Genomic DNA, 15,778 nt, shown 5'->3' with positions numbered 1-15,778 from the left:
TTGATGTCATAATCATTTGATGATGTCATAATCATTTGATGTCATAATCATTTGATGATGTCATAATCATTTGATGTCATAATCATTGGATGATGTCATAATCATTTTGTTGATGTCATAATCATTTGATGATGTCATAATCATTAGATGATGTCATAATCATTTTGTTGATGTCATAGTCATTTGATGATGTCATAATCATTTGATGTCATATTCTTTGCATGATGTCATAATCATTTTGTTGATGTCATAATGATTTGATGATGTCATAATCATTTGATGTCATAATCATTGGATGATGTCATAATCATTTTGTTGATGTCATAATCATTTGATGATGTCATAATCATTAGATGATGTCATAATCATTTTGTTGATGTCATAATCATTTGATGATGTCATAATCATTTGATGTCATAATCATTTTGTTGATGTCATAATCATTAGATGATGTCATAATCATTTTGTTGATGTCATAATCATTTGATGATGTCATAATCATTAGATGATGTCATAATCATTTTGTTGATGTCATAATCATTTGATGATGTCATAATCATTATATGATGTCATAATCATTTTGTTGATGTCATAGTCATTTGATGATGTCATATTCATTGCATGATGTCATAATCATTTTGTTGATGTCATAATCATTTGACGATGTCATAATCATTTGATGATGTCATAATCATTTGATGTCATAATCATTTGATGATGTCATGATCATTAGATGATGTCATAATCATTTTGTTGATGTCATAGTCATTTGATGATGTCATAATCATTTGATGTCATATTCATTGCATGATGTCATAATCATTTTGTTGATGTCATAATCATTTGATGATGTCATAATCATTAGATGATGTCATAATCATTTTGTTGATGTCATAATCATTTGATGATGTCATAATCATTAGATGATGTCATAATCATTTTGTTGATGTCATAATCATTTGATGATGTCATAATCATTTGATGATGTCATAATCATTAGATGATGTCATAATCATTTTGTTGATGTCATAGTCATTTGATGATGTCATAATCATTTGATGTCATATTCATTGCATGATGTCATAATCATTTTGTTGATGTCATAATCATTTGATGATGTCATAATCATTAGATGATGTCATAATCATTTTGTTGATGTCATAATCATTTGATGATGTCATAATCATTAGATGATGTCATAATCATTTTGTTGATGTCATAATCATTTGATGATGTCATAATCATTTGATGTCATAGTCATTTGATGATGTCATAATCATTTGATGTCATAATCATTGGATGATGTCATAATCATTTTGTTGATGTCATAATCATTTGATGATGTCATAATCATTAGATGATGTCATAATCATTTTGTTGATGTCATAATCATTTGATGATGTCATAATCATTAGATGATGTCATAATCATTTTGTTGATGTCATAATCATTTGATGATGTCATAATCATTTTGTTGATGTCATAGTCATTTGATGATGTCATAATCATTTGATGTCATATTCATTGCATGATTTCATAATCATTTTGTTGATGTCATAATGATTTGATGATGTCATAATCATTTGATGTCATAATCATTGGATGATGTCATAATCATTTTGTTGATGTCATAATCATTTGATGATGTCATAATCATTAGATGATGTCATAATCATTTTGTTGATGTCATAATCATTTGATGATGTCATCATGATTTGATGTCATAATCATTTTGTTGATGTCATAATCATTTGATGATGTCATAATCATTTGATGTCATAATCATTTGATGATGTCATAATCATTTGATGTCATAATCATTGGATGATGTCATAATCATTTTGTTGATGTCATAATCATTTGATGATGTCATAATCATTAGATGATGTCATAATCATTTTGTTGATGTCATAGTCATTTGATGATGTCATAATCATTTGATTATGTCATAATCATTTGATGTCATAATCATTTTGTTGATGTCATAATCATTTGATGATGTCATAATCATTAGATGATGTCATAATCATTTTGTTGATGTCATAGTCATTTGATGATGTCATAATCATTTGATGTCATATTCATTGCATGATGTCATAATCATTTTTGTGATGTCATAATGATTTGATGATGTCATAATCATTTGATGTCATAATCATTGGATGATGTCATAATCATTTCGTTGATGTCATAATCATTTGATGATGTCATAATCATTAGATGATGTCATAATCATTTTGTTGATGTCATAAACATTTGATGATGTCATAATCATTAGATGATGTCATAATCATTTTGCTGATGTCATAATCATTTGATGATGTCATAATCATTTGATGTCATAATCATTTGATGATGTCATAATCATTTGATGTCATAATCATTGGATGATGTCATAATCATTTTGTTGATGTCATAATCATTTGATGATGTCATAATCATTTGATGTCATAATCATTTGATGATGTCACAATCATTTGATGTCATAATCATTTGATGATGTCATAATCATTTGATGTCAAAATCATTGGATGATGTCATAATCATTTTGTTGATGTCATAGTCATTTGATGATGTCATAATCATTTGATGTCATATTCATTGCATGATGTCATAATCATTTTGTTGATGTCATAATGATTTGATGATGTCATAATCATTTGATGTCATAATCATTGGATGATGTCATAATCATTTTGTCGATGCCATAATCATTTGATGATGTCATAATCATTTGATGATGTCATAATCATTTTGTTGATGTCATAATCATTTTGTTGATGTCATAATGATTTGATGATGTCATAATCATTTGATGTCATAATCTTTGGATGATGTCATAATCATTTGATGATGTCATAATTATTTTGTTGATGTCATAATCATTTTGTTGATGTCATAATCATTTGATTATGTCATAATCATTTGATGTCATAATCATTTTGTTGATGTCATAATCATTTGATGATGTCATAATCATTAGATGATGTCATAATCATTTTGTTGATGTCATAGTCATTTGATGATGTCATAATCATTTGATGTCATATTCATTGCATGATGTCATAATCATTTTGTTGATGTCATAATGATTTGATGATGTCATAATCATTTGATGTCATAATCATTGGATGATGTCATAATCATTTTGTTGATGTCATAATCATTTGATGATGTCATAATCATTAGATGATGTCATAATCATTTTGTTGATGTCATAATCATTTGATGATGTCATAATCATTTGATGATGTCATAATCATTTTGTTGATGTCATAATCATTTGATGATGTCATAATCATTTGATGTCATAATCATTTGATGATGTCATAATCATTTGATGTCATAATCATTGGATGATGTCATAATCATTTTGTTGATGTCATAATCATTTGATGATGTCATAATCATTAGATGATGTCATAATCATTTTGTTGATGTCATAGTCATTTGATGATGTCATAATCATTTGATGTCATATTCATTGCATGATGTCATAATCATTTTGTTGATGTCATAATGATTTGATGATGTCATAATCATTTGATGTCATAATCATTGGATGATGTCATAATCATTTTGTTGATGTCATAATCATTTGATGATGTCATAATCATTAGATGATGTCATAATCATTTTGTTGATGTCATAATCATTTGATGATGTCATAATCATTTGATGATGTCATAATCATTTTGTTGATGTCATAATCATTTGATGATGTCATAGTCATTTGATGTCATAATCATTTGATGATGTCATAATCATTTGATGTCATAATCATTGGATGATGTCATAATCATTTTGTTGATGTCATAATCATTTGATGATGTCATAATCATTAGATGATGTCATAATCATTTTGTTGATGTCATAGTCATTTGATGATGGCATAATCATTTGATGTCATATTCATTGCATGATGTCATAATCATTTTGTTGATGTCATAATGATTTGATGATGTCATAATCATTTGATGTCATAATCATTGGATGATGCCATAATCATTTTGTTGATGTCATAATCATTTGATGATGTCATAATCATTTGATGCCATAATCATTTTGTTGATGTCATAATCATTTGATGATATCATAATCATTTGATGTCATAATCATTTGATGATGTCATAATCATTTGATGTCATAATCATTGGATGATGTCATAATCATTTTGTTGATGTCATAATCATTTGATGATGTCATAATCATTAGATGATGTCATAATCATTTTGTTGATGTCATAGTCATTTGATGATGTCATAATCATTTGATTATGTCATAATCATTTGATGTCATAATCATTTTGTTGATGTCATAATCATTTGATGATGTCATAATCATTAGATGATGTCATAATCATTTTGTTGATGTCATAGTCATTTGATGATGTCATAATCATTTGATGTCATATTCATTGCATGATGTCATAATCATTTTGTTGATGTCATAATCATTTGATGATGTCATAGTCATTAAATGATGTCATAAAAATTAGATGATGTCATAATCATTTTGTTGATGTCATAGTCATTTGATGATGTCATAATCATTTGATGTCATATTCATTGCATGATGTCATAATCATTTTGTTGATGTCATAATGATTTTATGATGTCATAATCATTTGATGTCATAATCATTGGATGATGTCATAATCATTTTGTTGATGTCATAATCATTTGATGATGTCATAATCATTAGATGATGTCATAATCATTTTGTTGATGTCATAATCATTTGATGATGTCATAATCATTTGATGTCATAATCATTTTGTTGATGTCATAATCATTTGATGATGTCATAATCATTAGATGATGTCATAATCATTTTGTTGATGTCATATTCATTTGATGATGTCATAATCATTTGATGATGTCATAATCATTTTGTTGATGTCATAATCATTTGATGATGTCATAATCATTTGATGTCATAATCATTTGATGATGTCATAATCATTTGATGTCATAATCATTGGATGATGTCATAATCATTTTGTTGTTGTCATAATCATTTGATGATGTCATAATCATTAGATGATGTCATAATCATTTTGTTGATGTCATAGTCATTTGATGATGTCATAATCATTTGATGTCATATTCATTGCATGATGTCATAATCATTTTGTTGATGTCATAATGATTTGATGATGTCATAATCATTTGATGTCATAATCATTGGATGATGTCATAATCATTTTGTTGATGTCATAATCATTTGATGATGTCATAATCATTTGATGTCATAATCATTTTGTTGACGTCATAATCATTTGATGATGTCGTAATCATTAGATGATGTCATAATCATTTGATGTCATAATCATTGGATGATGTCATAATCATTTTGTTGATGTCATAATCATTTGATGATGTCATAATCATTTGATGTCATAAACATTGGATGATGTCAAAATCATTTGATGATGTCATAATCATTTTGTTGATGTCATAATCATTTGATGATGTCATAATCATTTGATGTCATAATCATTGGATAATGTCATAATCATTTTGTTGATGTCATAATCATTACATGATGTCATAATTATTTTGTTGATGTCATAATCATTTTGTTGATGTCATAATCATTTGATTATGTCATAATCATTTGATGTCATAATCATTGGATGATGTCATAATCATTTTGTTGATGTCATAATCATTTGATGATGTCGTAATCATTAGATGATGTCATAATCATTTGATGTCATAATCATTGGATGATGTCATAATCATTTTGTTGATGTCATAATCATTTCATGATGTCATAATCATTTGATGTCATAATCATTGGATGATGTCAAAATCATTTGATGATGTCATAATCATTTTGTTGATGTCATAATCATTTGATGATGCCATAATCATTTTGTTGATGTCATAATCATTTGATGATGTCATAATCATTAGATGATGTCATAATCATTTTGATGATGTCATAATCATTTGATGATGTCATAATCATTAGATGATATCATAATGATTTTGTTGATGTCATAATCATTGGATGATGTCATAATCATTGGATGATGTCATAATCATTTTGTTGATGTCATAATCATTGGATGATGTCATAATCATTTTGTTGATGTCATAATCATTTGATGATGTCATAATCATTTGATGTCATAATCATTGGATGATGTCATACTCATTTTGTTGATGTCATAATCATTTGCTGATGTCATAATCATTAGATGATGTCATAATCATTTTGTTGATGTCATAATCATTTGATGATGTCATAATCATTTGATGTCATAATCATTGGATGATGTCATAATCATTTTGTTGATGTCATAATCATTTGATGATGTCATAATCATTAGATGATGTCATAATCATTGGACGATGTCATAATCATTTTGTTGATGTCATAATCATTGGATGATGTCATAATCATTTTGTTGATGTCATAATCATTTGATGATGTCATAATCATTTGATGTCATAATCATTGGATGATGTCATAATCATTTTGTTGATGTCATAATCATTTGATGATGTCATAATCATTAGATGATGTCATAATCATTTTGTTGATGTCATAATCATTTGATGATGTCATAATCATTTGATGTCATAATCATTGGATGATGTCATAATCATTTTGTTGATGTCATAATCATTTGATGATGTCATAATCATTAGATGATGTCATAATCATTTTGTTGATATCATAGTCATTTGATGATGTCATAATCATTAGATGATGTCATAATCATTTTGTTGATGTCATAATCATTTGATGATGTCATAATCATTTTGTTGATGTCATAATCATTTGATGATGTCATAATCATTTGATGTCATAATCATTGGATAATGTCATAATCATTTTGTTGATGTCATAATCATTGGATGATGTCATAATCATTTTGTTGATGTCATAATCATTTGATGATGTCATAATCATTTGATGTCATAATCATTTTGTTGATGTCATAATCATTTGATGATGTCATAATCATTTGATGTCATAATCATTTGATGATGTCATAATCATTTGATGTCATAATCATTGGATGATGTCATAATTATGTTGTTGATGTCATAATCATTTGATGATGTCATAATCATTAGATGATGTCATAGTCATTTGATGATGTCATAATCATTTGATTATGTCATAATCATTTGATGTCATATTCATTTTGTTGATGTCATAATCATTTGATGATGTCATAATCATTAGATGATGTCATAATCATTTTGTTGATGTCATAGTCATTTGATGATGTCATAATCATTTGATGTCATATTCATTGCATGATGTCATAATCATTTTGTTGATGTCATAATGATTTGATGATGTCATAATCATTTGATGTCATAATCATTTGATGATGTCATAATCATTTGATGTCATAATCATTTGATGATGTCATAATCATTTGATGTCATAATCATTGGATGATGTCATAATCATTTTGTTGATGTCATAATCATTTGATGATGTCATAATCATTTTGTCGATGCCATAATCATTTGATGATGTCATAATCATTGGATGATGTCATAATCATTTTGTTGATGTCATAATCATTAGGTGATGTCATAATGATTTTGTCGATGCCATAATCATTTGATGATGTCATAATCATTTGATGATGTCATAATCATTTTGTTGATGTCATAATCATTTTGTTGATGTCATAATGATTTGATGATGTCATAATCATTTGATGTCATAATCTTTGGATGATGTCATAATCATTTGATGATGTCATAATTATTTTGTTGATGTCATAATCATTTTGTTGATGTCATAATCATTTGATTATGTCATAATCATTTGATGTCATAATCATTTTGTTGATGTCATAATCATTTGATGATGTCATAATCATTAGATGATGTCATAATCATATTGTTGATGTCATAGTCATTTGATGATGTCATAATCATTTGATGTCATATTCATTGCATGATGTCATAATCATTTTGTTGATGTCATAATGATTTGATGATGTCATAATCACTTGATGTCATAATCATTGGATGATGTCATAATCATTTTGTTGATGTCATAATCATTTGATGATGTCATAATCATTAGATGATGTCATAATCATTTTGTTGATGTCATAATCATTTGATGATGTCATAATCATTAGATGATGTCATAATCATTTTGTTGATGTCATAATCATTTGATGATGTCATAATCATTTGATGTCATAATCATTTGATGATGTCATAATCATTTGATGTCATAATCATTGGATGATGTCATAATCATTTTGTTGATGTCATAATCATTTGATGATGTCATAATCATTAGATGATGTCATAATCATTTTGTTGATGTCATAGTCATTTGATGATGTCATAATCATTTGATGTCATATTCTTTGCATGATGTCATAATCATTTTGTTGATGTCATAATGATTTGATGATGTCATAATCATTTGATGTCATAATCATTGGATGATGTCATAATCATTTTGTTGATGTCATAATCATTTGATGATGTCATAATCATTAGATGATGTCATAATCATTTTGTTGATGTCATAATCATTTGATGATGTCATAATCATTTGATGTCATAATCATTTTGTTGATGTCATAATCATTAGATGATGTCATAATCATTTTGTTGATGTCATAATCATTTGATGATGTCATAATCATTAGATGATGTCATAATCATTTTGTTGATGTCATAATCATTTGATGATGTCATAATCATTATATGATGTCATAATCATTTTGTTGATGTCATAGTCATTTGATGATGTCATATTCATTGCATGATGTCATAATCATTTTGTTGATGTCATAATCATTTGACGATGTCATAATCATTTGATGATGTCATAATCATTTGATGTCATAATCATTTGATGATGTCATGATCATTAGATGATGTCATAATCATTTTGTTGATGTCATAGTCATTTGATGATGTCATAATCATTTGATGTCATATTCATTGCATGATGTCATAATCATTTTGTTGATGTCATAATCATTTGATGATGTCATAATCATTAAATGATGTCATAATCATTTTGTTGATGTCATAATCATTTGATGATGTCATAATCATTAGATGATGTCATAATCATTTTGTTGATGTCATAATCATTTGATGATGTCATAATCATTTGATGATGTCATAATCATTAGATGATGTCATAATCATTTTGTTGATGTCATAGTCATTTGATGATGTCATAATCATTTGATGTCATATTCATTGCATGATGTCATAATCATTTTGTTGATGTCATAATCATTTGATGATGTCATAATCATTAGATGATGTCATAATCATTTTGTTGATGTCATAATCATTTGATGATGTCATAATCATTAGATGATGTCATAATCATTTTGTTGATGTCATAATCATTTGATGATGTCATAATCATTTGATGTCATAGTCATTTGATGATGTCATAATCATTTGATGTCATAATCATTGGATGATGTCATAATCATTTTGTTGATGTCATAATCATTTGATGATGTCATAATCATTAGATGATGTCATAATCATTTTGTTGATGTCATAATCATTTGATGATGTCATAATCATTAGATGATGTCATAATCATTTTGTTGATGTCATAATCATTTGATGATGTCATAATCATTTTGTTGATGTCATAGTCATTTGATGATGTCATAATCATTTGATGTCATATTCATTGCATGATGTCATAATCATTTTGTTGATGTCATAATGATTTGATGATGTCATAATCATTTGATGTCATAATCATTGGATGATGTCATAATCATTTTGTTGATGTCATAATCATTTGATGATGTCATAATCATTAGATGATGTCATAATCATTTTGTTGATGTCATAATCATTTGATGATGTCATCATGATTTGATGTCATAATCATTTTGTTGATGTCATAATCATTTGATGATGTCATAATCATTTGATGTCATAATCATTTGATGATGTCATAATCATTTGATGTCATAATCATTGGATGATGTCATAATCATTTTGTTGATGTCATAATCATTTGATGATGTCATAATCATTAGATGATGTCATAATCATTTTGTTGATGTCATAGTCATTTGATGATGTCATAATCATTTGATTATGTCATAATCATTTGATGTCATAATCATTTTGTTGATGTCATAATCATTTGATGATGTCATAATCATTAGATGATGTCATAATCATTTTGTTGATGTCATAGTCATTTGATGATGTCATAATCATTTGATGTCATATTCATTGCATGATGTCATAATCATTTTTGTGATGTCATAATGATTTGATGATGTCATAATCATTTGATGTCATAATCATTGGATGATGTCATAATCATTTCGTTGATGTCATAATCATTTGATGATGTCATAATCATTAGATGATGTCATAATCATTTTGTTGATGTCATAAACATTTGATGATGTCATAATCATTAGATGATGTCATAATCATTTTGCTGATGTCATAATCATTTGATGATGTCATAATCATTTGATGTCATAATCATTTGATGATGTCATAATCATTTGATGTCATAATCATTGGATGATGTCATAATCATTTTGTTGATGTCATAATCATTTGATGATGTCATAATCATTTGATGTCATAATCATTTGATGATGTCACAATCATTTGATGTCATAATCATTTGATGATGTCATAATCATTTGATGTCATAATCATTGGATGATGTCATAATCATTTTGTTGATGTCATAGTCATTTGATGATGTCATAATCATTTGATGTCATATTCATTGCATGATGTCATAATCATTTTGTTGATGTCATAATGATTTGATGATGTCATAATCATTTGATGTCATAATCATTGGATGATGTCATAATCATTTTGTCGATGCCATAATCATTTGATGATGTCATAATCATTTGATGATGTCATAATCATTTTGTTGATGTCATAATCATTTTGTTGATGTCATAATGATTTGATGATGTCATAATCATTTGATGTCATAATCTTTGGATGATGTCATAATCATTTGATGATGTCATAATTATTTTGTTGATGTCATAATCATTTTGTTGATGTCATAATCATTTGATTATGTCATAATCATTTGATGTCATAATCATTTTGTTGATGTCATAATCATTTGATGATGTCATAATCATTAGATGATGTCATAATCATTTTGTTGATGTCATAGTCATTTGATGATGTCATAATCATTTGATGTCATATTCATTGCATGATGTCATAATCATTTTGTTGATGTCATAATGATTTGATGATGTCATAATCATTTGATGTCATAATCATTGGATGATGTCATAATCATTTTGTTGATGTCATAATCATTTGATGATGTCATAATCATTAGATGATGTCATAATCATTTTGTTGATGTCATAATCATTTGATGATGTCATAATCATTTGATGATGTCATAATCATTTTGTTGATGTCATAATCATTTGATGATGTCATAATCATTTGATGTCATAATCATTTGATGATGTCATAATCATTTGATGTCATAATCATTGGATGATGTCATAATCATTTTGTTGATGTCATAATCATTTGATGATGTCATAATCATTAGATGATGTCATAATCATTTTGTTGATGTCATAGTCATTTGATGATGTCATAATCATTTGATGTCATATTCATTGCATGATGTCATAATCATTTTGTTGATGTCATAATGATTTGATGATGTCATAATCATTTGATGTCATAATCATTGGATGATGTCATAATCATTTTGTTGATGTCATAATCATTTGATGATGTCATAATCATTAGATGATGTCATAATCATTTTGTTGATGTCATAATCATTTGATGATGTCATAATCATTTGATGATGTCATAATCATTTTGTTGATGTCATAATCATTTGATGATGTCATAGTCATTTGATGTCATAATCATTTGATGATGTCATAATCATTTGATGTCATAATCATTGGATGATGTCATAATCATTTTGTTGATGTCATAATCATTTGATGATGTCATAATCATTAGATGATGTCATAATCATTTTGTTGATGTCATAGTCATTTGATGATGGCATAATCATTTGATGTCATATTCATTGCATGATGTCATAATCATTTTGTTGATGTCATAATGATTTGATGATGTCATAATCATTTGATGTCATAATCATTGGATGATGCCATAATCATTTTGTTGATGTCATAATCATTTGATGATGTCATAATCATTTGATGCCATAATCATTTTGTTGATGTCATAATCATTTGATGATATCATAATCATTTGATGTCATAATCATTTGATGATGTCATAATCATTTGATGTCATAATCATTGGATGATGTCATAATCATTTTGTTGATGTCATAATCATTTGATGATGTCATAATCATTAGATGATGTCATAATCATTTTGTTGATGTCATAGTCATTTGATGATGTCATAATCATTTGATTATGTCATAATCATTTGATGTCATAATCATTTTGTTGATGTCATAATCATTTGATGATGTCATAATCATTAGATGATGTCATAATCATTTTGTTGATGTCATAGTCATTTGATGATGTCATAATCATTTGATGTCATATTCATTGCATGATGTCATAATCATTTTGTTGATGTCATAATCATTTGATGATGTCATAGTCATTAAATGATGTCATAAAAATTAGATGATGTCATAATCATTTTGTTGATGTCATAGTCATTTGATGATGTCATAATCATTTGATGTCATATTCATTGCATGATGTCATAATCATTTTGTTGATGTCATAATGATTTTATGATGTCATAATCATTTGATGTCATAATCATTGGATGATGTCATAATCATTTTGTTGATGTCATAATCATTTGATGATGTCATAATCATTAGATGATGTCATAATCATTTTGTTGATGTCATAATCATTTGATGATGTCATAATCATTTGATGTCATAATCATTTTGTTGATGTCATAATCATTTGATGATGTCATAATCATTAGATGATGTCATAATCATTTTGTTGATGTCATATTCATTTGATGATGTCATAATCATTTGATGATGTCATAATCATTTTGTTGATGTCATAATCATTTGATGATGTCATAATCATTTGATGTCATAATCATTTGATGATGTCATAATCATTTGATGTCATAATCATTGGATGATGTCATAATCATTTTGTTGTTGTCATAATCATTTGATGATGTCATAATCATTAGATGATGTCATAATCATTTTGTTGATGTCATAGTCATTTGATGATGTCATAATCATTTGATGTCATATTCATTGCATGATGTCATAATCATTTTGTTGATGTCATAATGATTTGATGATGTCATAATCATTTGATGTCATAATCATTGGATGATGTCATAATCATTTTGTTGATGTCATAATCATTTGATGATGTCATAATCATTTGATGTCATAATCATTTTGTTGACGTCATAATCATTTGATGATGTCGTAATCATTAGATGATGTCATAATCATTTGATGTCATAATCATTGGATGATGTCATAATCATTTTGTTGATGTCATAATCATTTGATGATGTCATAATCATTTGATGTCATAAACATTGGATGATGTCAAAATCATTTGATGATGTCATAATCATTTTGTTGATGTCATAATCATTTGATGATGTCATAATCATTTGATGTCATAATCATTGGATAATGTCATAATCATTTTGTTGATGTCATAATCATTACATGATGTCATAATTATTTTGTTGATGTCATAATCATTTTGTTGATGTCATAATCATTTGATTATGTCATAATCATTTGATGTCATAATCATTGGATGATGTCATAATCATTTTGTTGATGTCATAATCATTTGATGATGTCGTAATCATTAGATGATGTCATAATCATTTGATGTCATAATCATTGGATGATGTCATAATCATTTTGTTGATGTCATAATCATTTCATGATGTCATAATCATTTGATGTCATAATCATTGGATGATGTCAAAATCATTTGATGATGTCATAATCATTTTGTTGATGTCATAATCATTTGATGATGCCATAATCATTTTGTTGATGTCATAATCATTTGATGATGTCATAATCATTAGATGATGTCATAATCATTTTGATGATGTCATAATCATTTGATGATGTCATAATCATTAGATGATATCATAATGATTTTGTTGATGTCATAATCATTGGATGATGTCATAATCATTGGATGATGTCATAATCATTTTGTTGATGTCATAATCATTGGATGATGTCATAATCATTTTGTTGATGTCATAATCATTTGATGATGTCATAATCATTTGATGTCATAATCATTGGATGATGTCATACTCATTTTGTTGATGTCATAATCATTTGCTGATGTCATAATCATTAGATGATGTCATAATCATTTTGTTGATGTCATAATCATTTGATGATGTCATAATCATTTGATGTCATAATCATTGGATGATGTCATAATCATTTTGTTGATGTCATAATCATTTGATGATGTCATAATCATTAGATGATGTCATAATCATTGGACGATGTCATAATCATTTTGTTGATGTCATAATCATTGGATGATGTCATAATCATTTTGTTGATGTCATAATCATTTGATGATGTCATAATCATTTGATGTCATAATCATTGGATGATGTCATAATCATTTTGTTGATGTCATAATCATTTGATGATGTCATAATCATTAGATGATGTCATAATCATTTTGTTGATGTCATAATCATTTGATGATGTCATAATCATTTGATGTCATAATCATTGGATGATGTCATAATCATTTTGTTGATGTCATAATCATTTGATGATGTCATAATCATTAGATGATGTCATAATCATTTTGTTGATATCATAGTCATTTGATGATGTCATAATCATTAGATGATGTCATAATCATTTTGTTGATGTCATAATCATTTGATGATGTCATAATCATTTTGTTGATGTCATAATCATTTGATGATGTCATAATCATTTGATGTCATAATCATTGGATAATGTCATAATCATTTTGTTGATGTCATAATCATTGGATGATGTCATAATCATTTTGTTGATGTCATAATCATTTGATGATGTCATAATCATTTGATGTCATAATCATTTTGTTGATGTCATAATCATTTGATGATGTCATAATCATTTGATGTCATAATCATTTGATGATGTCATAATCATTTGATGTCATAATCATTGGATGTCATAATTATGTTGTTGATGTCATAATCATTTGATGATGTCATAATCATTAGATGATGTCATAGTCATTTGATGATGTCATAATCATTTGATTATGTCATAATCATTTGATGTCATATTCATTTTGTTGATGTCATAATCATTTGATGATGTCATAATCATTAGATGATGTCATAATCATTTTGTTGATGTCATAGTCATTTGATGATGTCATAATCATTTGATGTCATATTCATTGCATGATGTCATAATCATTTTGTTGATGTCATAATGATTTGATGATGTCATAATCATTTGATGTCATAATCATTTGATGATGTCATAATCATTTGATGTCATAATCATTTGATGATGTCATAATCATTTGATGTCATAATCATTGGATGATGTCATAATCATTTTGTTGATGTCATAATCATTTGATGATGTCATAATCATTTTGTCGATGCCATAATCATTTGATGATGTCATAATCATTGGATGATGTCATAATCATTTTGTTGATGTCATAATCATTAGGTGATGTCATAATGATTTTGTCGATGCCATAATCATTTGATGATGTCATAATCATTTGATGATGTCATAATCA

Source organism: Dendrobates tinctorius, unplaced genomic scaffold (genome assembly GCF_039654945.1).
Source record: "Dendrobates tinctorius isolate UK_male_01 unplaced genomic scaffold, ASM3965494v1 ptg000019l, whole genome shotgun sequence".
Lineage (NCBI taxonomy): Eukaryota > Metazoa > Chordata > Amphibia > Anura > Dendrobatidae > Dendrobates > Dendrobates tinctorius.
The sequence above is the reverse complement of the archived record's forward strand: the minus strand, read 5'-3'. Positions refer to the sequence as shown.